We start from the raw sequence: 13,662 nt of genomic DNA, 5'->3' as shown, positions 1-13,662 counted from the left end.
CAGGTAGTTATTTTTGATTGCTTTGACATTTGGCTCAACTGTGGCAGTAGAACTATTGTGTCCTTGCTGTTACTGAGTGATCAATGTGCACAGCTCTGTAAGGGTCATGATTTAATCCAAGTATTTTGTTTATAATCTTAACCTAGAGTAACATCTCAACAAAATCAAAATACTTGGAGCTACTGTTGGTAATGCTCCCTTCTCATCACACTATTTGTAGCCCTTGGTTGCATTCAACTATGGTAACACTTTATTTGGATCTGCAGATGCTCTACATACTATCTACAGACAATCAGTAACCTTTCAACTAACTCTATTAACCCTTACCCTAGCCTTAACCCTTGTCCTAACCCTTACCCTAACCCTAAACTTAGACCTAACCCTAACCGTAACCTTAGGAAGCAGTTAGACAGATGGACTATGCGTACTATCCAAATAAAGTGTGACAAAAAGTAGAATATTGGATATTGCGTTCAATGTGAGTACTAACAATATATAAGACAGGACCAGCCGTGCAAAGCATCTGAGTTCTGTCTTTCCCATTACCATTCACTACAGTTTTTAGAAACTAAAAGCGTTCTGTTATCATAAATAGAAAATCTATTACAAGAGAATCCATTAGAAAGAATGAGCTTTCGACATGGCCACATATTATGAGTTTGCCAAAAATTAAAGCAGAGCTTAAAAGGAAGCATAAAAGCATGAGGAAATCCTTCGGCAAATTAAAAAGGTGATTCCTTTTCAAAAACCCAGAGCTTGATTTTCTTTTTTCATTATTTTATCTTTCAAGAAGCCTCATGTCATATTGACACTAGTGTGTTCATACTCATTGTCTCACTTTGCAAGGCACACGTACAAACATACCCACACCCTCACAAATGCCTATAGAATGCACACACACACAGTCAATGAAACATATGTTATTTCACCGATCCCTTGGGGCCCATTCAATCGATCACACATGAGATAGTCATCCAACAGAGAGTAATTGGAAAAATATGTGGCTAATTCCATATCCCAGTCTCTGGAATAATGTCTCCTCACCGACCGTGACAGACACTTTCTTCACTGGACACACCTACTCATTCAAGGGTTTTTCTTTATTCTTTCTTTATTTCTACTATTTTCTACATTGTAGAATAATAGTTAAGGCACCAAAACTATGAAATAACACATATAATCATGTAGTAACCAAAAAAGTGTTAAACAAATCAAAATCTATTTTATATTTGAGATTATTCAAACTAGCCACTCTTTGCCTTGATGACAGCTTTGCACACTCTTGGCATTCTCTCAACCAGCTTCATGAGGAAGTCACCTGGAACGCATTTCAATTAACAAGTGTGCCTTGTTAAAAGTTCATTTGTGGAATTTCTTTCCTTGTTAATGAGTTTGAGCCAATCAGTTTGTTGTGACAAGGTAGGGAGGGTATACAGAAGATAACCCTAGTCCATATTATGGCAAGAACAGCTAAAATAAGCAAAGAGAAATGACAGGCCATTATTACTTTTAGACATGAAGGTCAGTCAATTGGGAAAATTTCAAGAACTTTGAAACTTTCGTCAAGTGCAGCCACAAAATAAATCAAACGCTTTGATGAAACTGGCTCTCATGAAGACTGCCACAGGAAAGGAAGACCCAGAGTTACCTCTGTTGCAGAGGATAAGTTAATTAGAGCTAACTGCACCTCAGATTGCAGCCCAAATAAATGCTTCACAGAGTTCAAGTAACAGACACATCTCAACATCAACTGTTCAGAGCAGACTACGTGAATCAGGCCTTCATGGTCGAATTGCTGCAAAGAAACCACTACTAAAGGATACCAATAAGAAGAAGAGACTTGCTTGGGCCAAGAAACAAGAGCAATGAACATTAGACCAGTGGAAATCTGTTCTTTGGTCTGAGTCCAAATTTTAGATTTTTGGTTCTAACCGCCGTGTCTTTGGGAGACACAAAGTAGGTGAATGGATGATCTCCGCATGTGTGGTTCCCACCGTGAAGCATGGAGGAGGAGGCGTGATGGAGTGGGGATGCTTTGCTGGTGAAAGCGTTGGTGTTTATTTAGATTTCAAGGCACACTTATCCAGCATGGCTACCACAGCATTCTGCAGCGAAGCGCCATCCCATCTGGTTTGCGCTTAGTGGGACTATCATTTGTTTTTCAACATGGCAATGATCTAACACACTATTTGACAAAGAAGGAGAGTGATGGAGTGCTGCATCAGATGACCTGTCCTCCACAATCACCCGACCTCAACCCAATTGAGATGGTTTGGGATGAGTTGGACCACAGAGTCTGTGTGGTTTTAGGTACTGGAGCAATACAATGATCTAGAGAGAGCTCTTGCCTTTTGTCAACATGCAGTTCTGATAATCATGTCCTATGGGCCTATAAACAAGACTGAGAGAATTCAAATGGAGATACTCAATACTATGTACTTCTCCTGAACATCAAATCAGAATACTTCCACCATTCCAAATATGGCTTTGCCTTTCCTAATGTTAATTCATTTTTTAACACCATCAATCAGAGCTGTCAGAGCAGGATGTGACAGGCATCAACTAACTACATGCTGCTGAGTGTTGCTGCAGGGAGTCCTAGGGCTGTCAGTGTGCATAGCAGATCTCCGACTGGGGATGACTGACAGCTTAGCTAGCCTAGCAGGACTGCTCTTTCTCCTGCTCAGACAGACAGTGTGTCAGCCAGCCTCACACGGGGCCCTGTCTAGCCCTGCCTGGCCTCTCAGACTCTAATGGAAGATGAGTCTCCTGTTTAGATGATCTGAGCAAAGCTTCCGGAATGATCATCATCAGCCATGGAACACAGAACATTCAAGAACAGAGCCTCATCAAGGACCATCAGCTGATTCAGTGGTGAAAGCACACAATGCTTACACAGGCGTAAAGGAGACAAGCAGTCAATGGGAATGGAAATGGTCATGTAGCCATAGCAGTACAAGGATCAGGCTCCTGGCTATCGGGTCGCATATTATTTCAGATCTGCTTAGCAGACAGCTGGCCAGCGAGCCGTGGATCCACGAGATCACAGCAGCAACAATCTTTGAGCCGAGAGAAGAGATTGCTTACTGTTGGACTTCTCAAATTGAAATTGGGAACACTGCCATCCACATTTTTCATGTCATGCCCATGAAAATTCAAATAAGTCGAAGCAATCTGTGGTGTCAAAATGTCTACCGCTTGACAGAGAGGCCCTGAAATACAGCAGGTAATGAAGATAACATACATTGAAAATGGATGCAGGCTTAACTTTGAAATATTTGTTTTCATGATAATGTGAACAGTAGATTCACTTACATAGCTACGTTTCAATGTCACACAGAAGTTTCTGAAACATTTTCGAATACTTTTTCGCCACTATGTTATGAAAATCAAATGTAACACTTCCCCTCGCCCCCCACCACAGAACTCAAAACACTGTTGGATCCTGGGTAATTATATGACTGCAGAATGCCTGCCCCTGAGAGTTTCCATGGGAAAGCACTGCCAACAGAGTCATGCTTGTAGACATTTGTGATGGTCCCCTGAAAAAGCCCTCCAGCCAAATCGTGCACCAGTCATTAGTCTGATGTGTCTGCCTTCATCACTAGACAGCACAGTCTGTACTGTCAAACACTCTTCGACAACATGAAGGTCAAATCAGACCTGATGCTGGTACTCTTATGACGTTGGATAATGAAAAATAAACAATTATTTCTCCCTTATTTGAAATAGTTACATTGTTTGTGTTTACGACATGAAGGTTTTTTGCTCTTTCAAATGTCTCTATTGTGTATTTTGTTTGCATGCGATGAACTAGACAATTTGACTAAACTGTTGTGAACAATGGCAAGGTCACGAAAATCCCAAAATGGTTTCAATTGTTGTGTAGGTTATTCACCAGTGACGGCTATTCAAATAGATGAAAATACATGTTTCTCCCTGCAATAAAACAGGCTTGTAGGGTCACTATTTGTAAGGTGCATGAAGGGAACAGGCAAACTGACTGGCAGGTGAATAGAGCTGAGACTAAACAAGACATTTCTCAGGGCCTGAAAAACACAAATAAACGGATTAAGCAAACAGGCACCCTGGGATAACACACCACAGTTACAGTCTAGGGACAGAGGCAGGTCAAATTGTCAGTTCCCAACATGAAACAGAGAGCATGATGGGGAGAGAGAGAGACAGACAGACAGACAGACAGACAGACAGACAGACAGACAGACAGACAGACAGAAGTTCACTCAATTACTTTTTGGTAGCATTGCCTTTAAATTGTTTAACTTCGGTCAAATGTTTCAGGTAGCCTTCCACAAGCGTCCCACAATAAGTTGGGTGAATTTTGGCCCATTCCTCCTGACAGAGCTGGTGTAACTGAGTCAGGTTTGTAGGCCTTCTTGCTCGCACACGTTTTTCAGTTCTGCCCACAAATTTTCTATAGGATTGAGGTTAGGGCTTTGTGATGGCCACTCCAATACCTTGACTTTGTTATACTTAAGCCATTTTGCCACAACTTTGAAAGTATGCTTGGGGTCAAAGTCCATTTGGAAGACCCATTAGCGACCAAGCTTTAACTTCCTGACTGATGTCTTGAGATGTTGCTTCAATATATGCACATAATCATAGTCTGGCTTTTTTATGGCGGTTTTGGAGCAGTGGCTTCTTCCTTGTTGAGCGGCCTTTCAGGTTATGTCGATATTGGACTCGTTTTACTGTGGATATAGACACTTTGTACCGGTTTTCTCCAGCATCTTCACAAGGTCTTTTGCTGTTGTTCTGGGATTGATTTGCACTTTTCGCCCCAGGAGACATCTCTAGTAGACAGAACGCGTGTTTATACTTGTGTATTATTGTTTGTACAGATGAACGTGGTACCTTCAGGAATTTGGAAATTGCTCCCAAGGATGAACCAGACTTGTGAAAGTCTACCATTTCTTTCTGAGTTGTTTTCTGATTTCTTTTGATTTTCCCATGATATCAAGCAAATAGGCACTGGGTTTGAAGGTAGGCCTTGAAATACATCCACAGGTAGACCTCCAATTGACTCCAATTATGTAAATTAGCCTATCAGAAGCTTCTAAAGCCATGACATTATTTTCTGGAATTTTCTAAGCTGTTTAAAGGCACAGTCAACTTAGTATATGTAAACTTCTGACCCACTGGAATTCTGATACAGTGAATTATAAGTGAAATAATCTGTCTGTAAACAGCTGTTGGAAAAATGACTTGTGTCATGCACAAAGTAGATGTCCTAACCAACTTGCCAAAACTATAGTTTGTTAACAAGAAATTTGTGGAGTGGTTGAAAAATGTGTTTTAATGACTCCAACCTAAGTGTATGTAAACTTCCGACTAACTGTATCTAACTGTATCTGCAAAAATTCACCTCACCACTGTCACAGACTGGTCTCCCCTGGCTGCCTGAACCTGCCGAGACCTGTGTCACCATCTGATCCTCCTAAAATGAGGCATGACAAAGAATTACCTTGGTGTACATGTTTATATTATATTATCTTAGAATAGAATCAATGCTTCAATAATCGAAATGACCTTATTCCAAGATCCCAGAATGTAACTTTAAGCTTAAGCTGCTGTCCTGTAGCTTCTGTAGGTCTACCCATCAATTCAAGATGGTACTTTGTATCATTCACTGAATATACTGCAAATTCACCTGAGCTCCATAGACTGCTCTTCCCTGTCTGACCCTGCTGGGACCACTGTCACCATCTGATCCTGCTAAGACATAATGAGCATAGTGTTGTGTACTGACTGCACTAGAGGGCTGTATTCCCGCGGGATGACAGATCATTGTGGCCACAGTCGGAATTTTTCATGCTGCAGGCGGGAGCGGGCGGTCAGACAGACGACCCAGCTAGCAATGAGGAATCGGCCCTCTTCCGGGGGGCAGGAACTGATTGAATCGGCCTGGAATCGGGTGTCGGACTCGGCCAGGAATCAACATGAATGACTGCCCAGAATCCGCCCAAGTACATCGGGCCGTTTCCATCTATCGGAATTCAGCTGACTTTGCCGGCATCTTACCAGAATCCCCACAGAATTGGCCCGATGCAAATTTAAATAAATGTATACAAAATTACCCTATTTAGTCATTTTAGATATGTCTATTATACATTTTATACATACAAATTATACCCATCCACAAAAAAAAAACTGTGTTGGAGGAAACACAATACACCTGGTGACCGTGTCAGCGTGCATGCGCCTAGCCTGCCACAGGAGTCAGTACAGCGCGATAGGACAAAAACATCCAGGCAGGCTAAACCCTCCCCTAACTCGGACGACGCACGGGTCTCCCGGTCGCGGTCGGCCTGGGTCTCAAACTAGCATCTGTAGAAATGGAGTTTGCACTGCGTTACAGTGTCTAAGACCACTGCGCCACTCGGGAGGTTCCATCCACAAAATTTTGAACGCTTTTACTACACAGGACTCTTAAAGAATTTCATTAAAATGTTAAATGTATTTTTTAATCACAGAATAAATGTGGAAAATAAGGAGAAAAAATTATAAATAATGAAACGCTAATTATATAAAGCAGCCCGTGTTATCATCTGCCAGAGATTAGCCCCAATCGGCCCGAGCCCCAAGTAATACATTTTGGCCAGATAACTCACACCGGAATCAGCCCGAGCTTAATCCCCATATCCTAGTCATAAGTAATACTGCCAAAGGCGGCCCAGACTTGTGTCACATTACGTCGGAATTGGCCAAGATCCACTGTGTTATCTGGGAACTTTGGGATAAAAGTATTTTTGTTGTCCCACAGATCATTTTGAAACGGTCCTCTTTCTGCATTATATGCGTTAGCCTACCTCTTGTATTAAAAGCACATATTTTTCACATTATCCACAGAGTCAGAATTCACTGCTTCAACTTTAGTTGCCTACCCCTCCTAGTTGGGAGTGAGAGTTCAAGTGTGCGTAGTATGTGTGGTTTCATTGAAACAGAGTAGGCAGCCGGAGAATCATGTGGCAGTTAACTTGAATATGAAATTAACTTAAATATGGTTAGACTGTAGTTTACTACAGTGTCTGTAAATAAATATTGATAATGAAAAGAAGTGGAGGGCGCTCAACCAACGTGAGTCGAAGTGCAATCCAAAAATGTAATCATAATTGAAAAGGAAAAGGTCCAACGTGCACATAGGTTAACCTCTATGGGCTAGGTGGGACGCAAGCGTCCCACCCGTGGTGCACTCCATCAACAGCAGGTGCATTTCAAGAGCGGCAAATTTGAATCCAAATAAATGTCAAAATTCAAATTTTTCAAACATACAACTATTTTACACCCTTTGAAAGATAAACATCTCCTTAATCTAACCACGTTTTACGATTTCAAAAAGGTTTTACGGCGAAAGCATAAATTTAGAGTATGTTAGGACAGTACATTTACAAGAGTTGTGTGTAATGTTGTGCCAATTCAAAGACAGGCGTCACCAAAACCATAAATCAGCTAAAATGATGCACTAACCTTTTACAATCTCCAACAGATGACACTCCTAGGACATTGTGTTAGACAATGCATGCATTTTTAGTTCTATCAAGTTCATATTTATATCCAAAAACAGCGTTTTACTGTGGCGTTGATGTTCAGGAAATCGTTTCCCTTCAATAACCGGCAGTCAAGTCAGCACCACAAATTAAATAATTAAAATTAGAAAACATTGGTAAAATATTATATTGTCATTTAAAGAATTATAGATTTACATCTCTTGAACGCAATCAACTTGCCAGATTTAAAAATAACCTTACTGGGAAATCACACTTTGCAATAATCTGAGCACTGCGCCCAGAAAAATACGCGTTGCGATACAGACTAGCCGCCATGTTGGGGAGATCTAAAATCGAAAATACTATGTAAATAATCCATTACCTTTGATTCTCTTCATCAGATGTCACTTCCAGGTATCACAGGTCCATAATGAATGTAGTTTTGTTCAAAAAAGCTCATCATTTATGTCCAAAAATCTCCGTCTTGTTAGCACATGATCTAAGCCCGCCGGACTTCACTTCATGAATGAGGGGAAAAAATATATTTACGTTCGTTCAAACATGTCAAACGTTGTATAGCATAAATCATTAGGGCCTTTTTAACCAGAACATGAATAATATTCAAGGTGGACGAATGCATTCTCTTTTATAACGTATTGGAACGAGGGTACCCAACATGAACTCGCGCGCCAGGTGTCTAATGGGCCATCATCGTTCCATGGCTCTTGTTCGGTCAGATCTCCCTCCAGAAGACTCAAAACACTTTGTAAAGGCTGGTGACATCTAGTGGAAGCAATAGGAAGTGCCAAAATATTCCTCAGCCCCTGTGTTTTTCAATGGCATAGGTTTAAAGGTAATACAACACATCAGGTATCCACTTCCTGTCAGAAAATGTCTCAGGGTTTTGCCTGCCAAATGAGTTCTGTTATACTCACAGACACCATTCAAACAGTTTTAGAAACTTTAGGGTGTTTTCTATCCATATATAATAAGTATATGCATATTCTAGTTACTGGGTAGGATTAGTAACCAGATTAAATCGGGTACATTTTTTTATCCAGCCGTGCAAATACTGCCCCCTAGCCCCAACAGGTTAGGCTACTACGGTTAGCGAGCGTTGCGTCTTATGGATTACCCATTTGTTTGCCTCTGCCTGTAAATCATCCTACTAAAAAGGTAGGCTATATCCTATAGGACTATGCAAAACATACAGTGGGGGAAAAAAGTATTTGATCCCCTGCTGATTTTGTACATTTGCCCACTGACAAAGAAAGGATCAGTCTATAATTTTAATGGTAGGTTTATTTGAACAGTGAGAGAGAGAATAACAACAACAAAAATATCCAGAAAAATGCATGAAAAAAATGTTATAAATTTATTTGCATTTTAATGAGGGAAATAAGTATTTGACCCCCTCTCAATCAGAAAGATTTCTGGCTCCCAGGTGTCTTTTATACAGGTAACGAGCTGAGATTAGGAGCACACTCTTAAAGGGAGTGCTCCTAACCACAGCTTGTTACCTGTAAAAGAGACACCTGTCCACAGAAGCAATCAATCAATCAGATTCCAAACTCTCCACCATGGCCAAGACCAAAGAGCTCTCCAAGGATGTCAGGGACAAGATTGTAGATGGTTGGAATGGGCTACAAGACCATCGCCAAGCGGCATGGTGAGAAGGTGACAACATTTGATTCGATTTTTCACAAATGGAAGAAATACAATAGAACTGTCAATATCCCTCAACCTGGGGCTCCATGCAAGATCTCACCTCGTGGAGTTGCAATGATCATGAGAACGGTGAGAAATCAGCCCAGAACTACACGGGAGGATCTTGTCAATGATCTCAAGGCAGCTGGGACCATAGTCACCAAGAAAACAATTGGTAACACACTACGCCGTGAAGGACTGAAATCCTGCAGCGCCCGCAAGGTCCCCCTGCTCAAGAATACATATACAGGCCCGTCTGAAGTCTGCCAATGAACATCTGAATGACTCAGAGGACAACTGGTGAAAGTGTTGTGGTCAGATGAGACAAAAATGGAGCTCTTTGACATCAACTCAACTTGCCGTGTTTGGAGGAGGAGGAATGCTGCCTATGACCCCAAGAAAACCATCTCCACCGTCAAACATGGAGGTGGAAACATTATGCTTTGGCGGTGTTTTTCTGCTAAGGGGACAGGACAACTTCACCGCATCAAAGGGACAATGGACGGGGCCATGTACCGTCAAATCTTGGGTGAAAACCTCCTTCCCTCAGCCAGGGCATTGGGATCAAATACTTTTTTTCCCCCACTGTAGCAAGAGTCACTGTCATCATTCTTGCTGCTTCCAGTTCAGTAGCCATACCTGTGAGATCAGGTGAGCGTGTGGTCTCAATTTAAATAGAGTAGGCTATAGCCTATGTATACATGGACAGAGAAGCACGGGCAGTTATCTTTCCACGAAAATGTACTTCCTAAATAGGCCTATGATTAGGCTATTTTTCACTACATTGCCTAATAAATAGGCCTAAATATGGATCACCCATATTTCTCCATCTGAAAATCTTCCCATTCGTAAAAGGTAGGCTATAAAAATAGTCTCTCTCCAACTCTGCTCTCTTCAAACTACATCTAGAATATTGGCTGATATAGCCCAGTAAAACAATTTATGGGCCATGAAAGAATCTCTGGTAATTTAACATATTTGTTATGAAGTTATTTTTGCGCATTTGATATTGCCTGTAGGGCGTAAAATTGATGGAACTATAGATGGCAAGTGAGCTGTCACATATGGCTAAAATAACATTGTGGGACTGCAGTTGGGTTTGGGACCAGTTCTTGCGGTAGCAGGTGGGAGTCAGAAAGCCAGTGGGTGCTGGCAGGAGCGGGATGAAGAAATCGTCCCGTACAGACCTCTACTGTGCACCATGACAGTGAAGCCTGTAACTTTAGAGGTGTTTATTATGTGAAAAGTAGGGAATTACCTAGATCAATAACGTTACATTGACATACTGACTAATACAACTCACATTGCATTGAAAAAGTTGACTTAAGACTTCAATCGCGAGGGCCGATGGTTTCATCGTTTGATTCAGGTCTAGTTCGATTGAGGAAAAAATAATAGCTAATGTAAGTCAACTTTTGGCCAGCACTCTCTCTTACGGTACATCAACTTGTGAAGGCTTGCTAAGTTAATTTACTTCTGAAATGTGACAAAACAAAGTCTACAAAACATTTCCATACAAACAACTGCTGTTTGATAGTGATATGAGGTGGCTATTTATTACTATCTCACAGAAAACTAGAGGATACAGCTGACCTGGCTGTGTTAGCTACTCACTAGCGTAGCTTATTCATTCACCTCAGTCAAGAGGGGATGAAACATTAGCTAACATTACATGTCAGTTACAATACTAGCTCAGCACTGCGAATAAACACTAGTTTTGTTATTTTTTCTGTTATGTTAAACGGAAGTTACCTTGCCAGCTACATCAGTCAACTAAAGAGTAGCCAGTTTCTGTTCTGCTTCCTTTTACAACACGGTGAAAGAGCGCAACACGTACACACTATGTTCAACTCCCCTGTGCTGGTCCAGTAAGCCTTTCAGAAGCTTTGCCTTCACACATCCTAACAGCACACTCTGTGGTGTCTGCGCCGTCCTAAATCCAGTCGGATAAACACTCCAAACAGCCTATCCGACTGCTCGGAGGCATCCGTATAGTCCTAAAGCACACCGCTGCTGTGTTTTGTATTACATTTCAATGATAAAACTGGGGGGGACAAAAATGCAATATCAGAATGTGAGGGGGATTTCATGCCCCCCCCCCATCCCGTCCCATCCCCAGTGAAAGTTGCGCCCCTGATACCTACCATATGAAACATAACATCATACTAATTGGGGTGTCCCGGATTTACTTTTACTATGTTGAGTCTACCCCTGAGTCCAGATTGACAGTACATATGCAAGGGACTCACAAAGTACAATGTGTTACAAAGCAGATATGAGACAAACAGTTGGCAACTGACCACCATTCTGTCTGCAAGCCCTCTGAGTGAGACATCGTAAATATGCAGCAACAACTCAAGCTTCAGCATAATCAGCACTTCATTATAGACCTAAACTTCTCCGCTACTCACTATTCACAACAGCAGCACTTTTCAGCAAACAAGCATTTAACATGAGAGGTTTGGATGAGGTAATTTTCTGCATCATTTGAGAGGGAACAAATCACTAAATGGAAGCAAAGAGGTTGCTTTGTGAGCGCTGAAGCAAAACTACACCTCTGTTTCACTCTCCAGAGAGTCAAGCAGATGAGAAAAGAGAGAGAGAAGAGGAGATGAGAGGAGAGAAGAGGGAGAGAGCAGAAAAGAGAGAGAGAGGAGAGATGAGAGAGAGGAGAAGAGAAGAGAAGAGAAAAGAGAGAGGAGAGGATGGGAGTCTGCAAGTTCTTAAACGGGTGATGTGAAATCCTAAAAACATTTCAACTTCTTCAAAGAGCCACTCTCTCATTGTTCTGTCAACTGTCTCTTTGGCACCTTTAAAAAACGTTTTTATTTAACCTTTGTTTAACTAGGCAAGTTAGTTAAGAACAAATTCTTAATTACATTGACGGCCTACCCCGGCCTAACCCTGGCACAATTGTGCGGCGCCCTATGGGACTCCCAATCACGGCTGGTTGTGATACAGCCTGGAATCAAACCAGGGTCTGTAGTGACGCCTCTAGTACTGAGATGCAGTGTCTTAGACCACTGCACCACTCGGGAGCCCCACCTCTCATGGTCTGCCACTTACGAAGCTAAGATTATTACCATATAATCCTCTGTAGATTTATGTTATCCTGTCCTTGTCAACAGCAGCATAATCTAGTTTTAAATGTACTCCATCTGCAACCATTGTTTTTTTTTGAAGATATGCTGTTTGATCCCCTTTCCTTGCAAATACTTCAAGAGGCAATCTCTCTCACGCAAACACCGATGTTATTGTGGAAATCTAACATTTACTCTACAACTGTCGTTTTTGACAATGATTTCCATTGCACCTATTAGAGATTGGCTGTTGAAATAAAACTTTTTGTTACAGGGGCTTGTCTTGAAAAAGGCCTAGTGGTAAAATTGGTGACAAAAAAATGTATCAGTTCATTGAATTTATTCTTATCCTCTCCCCATGCCTTTTCTCAACATGCATTACCTTTTATTACACCAAGAATCACATTGAGACTCAGACTCTCATTTAGCTGATTGTCTGTGGGACTGGAGAGGAGGAACAGACACACTTACCATGGTTGTACTGAGTAAGAAAGAACCAGTGTTATGATTACCCTGTAATAGGCTGGTAAGTGCACGCATGTATGGGGTGATCACGTATAATGTACAAGAACATCTCAGGGTTTTCTTGGAAAAAATGATGTTACAATTTTTCAATGTACTAACTACATTTACATTACATTTTAGTCAATTAGCAGACACTTATTTCCAGAACAAATTACAGGAGCAATTAGTGTGCAGGGATTCAAAGCAGGGACCCATGATTTACTGACCGAACTCTCTTAACCACTAGGCTACCTGCCAACCATTCATGCCATGTACACAATTTTATAGGTAACAACCTCATCGTTACCTTGTAATAACACCTATACTGTATATCAGTACTGTTCCATCCAGTCCTCGGGGATCACCAAACAGCTAGATTGTTGTATATATCCCAAGACAAGCATACCTGATTTAACTACTGGTATTCAACCAATCACGGATTCCTTCATTAGCTGAATGTGTGACTATATTGAAATAGATCAAATCTGAAATGGCTGGTGATCCCTGAGGACTTGGTTAGGAAACACTGCTGTACTGTGTAAGGTTTGCCAGAGGAGCATTGTTCATAACACTGTAACACAATAACCTTGACTTCAACTCTGTGAAGCTGTTGAGCTGTGATTGTATTCCCATCTCACTCTGGCATGTGTGAAGTCTCCACCACTTAGGCCAGAGGGTCTGAGACAAGGTCCAGATGCCAGGGCTGTCCTCCTCTCCACTCCTTTCCAATCTGGGCCTGGTTACACTACACAGGCATAGTGGAGGGCTTCCCTGCCTGACAGATTGATGTCCCTACTCCAGTCCATTACCGCCTCGCTTTTATTTGCCATTTGGCATATAGGCACTCGGCTACCATAGCCTTG

The sequence above is a fragment of the Salmo salar genome, chromosome ssa10, assembly GCF_905237065.1.
Source record: "Salmo salar chromosome ssa10, Ssal_v3.1, whole genome shotgun sequence".
Taxonomy (NCBI): domain Eukaryota; kingdom Metazoa; phylum Chordata; class Actinopteri; order Salmoniformes; family Salmonidae; genus Salmo; species Salmo salar.
The sequence above is the reverse complement of the archived record's forward strand: the minus strand, read 5'-3'. Positions refer to the sequence as shown.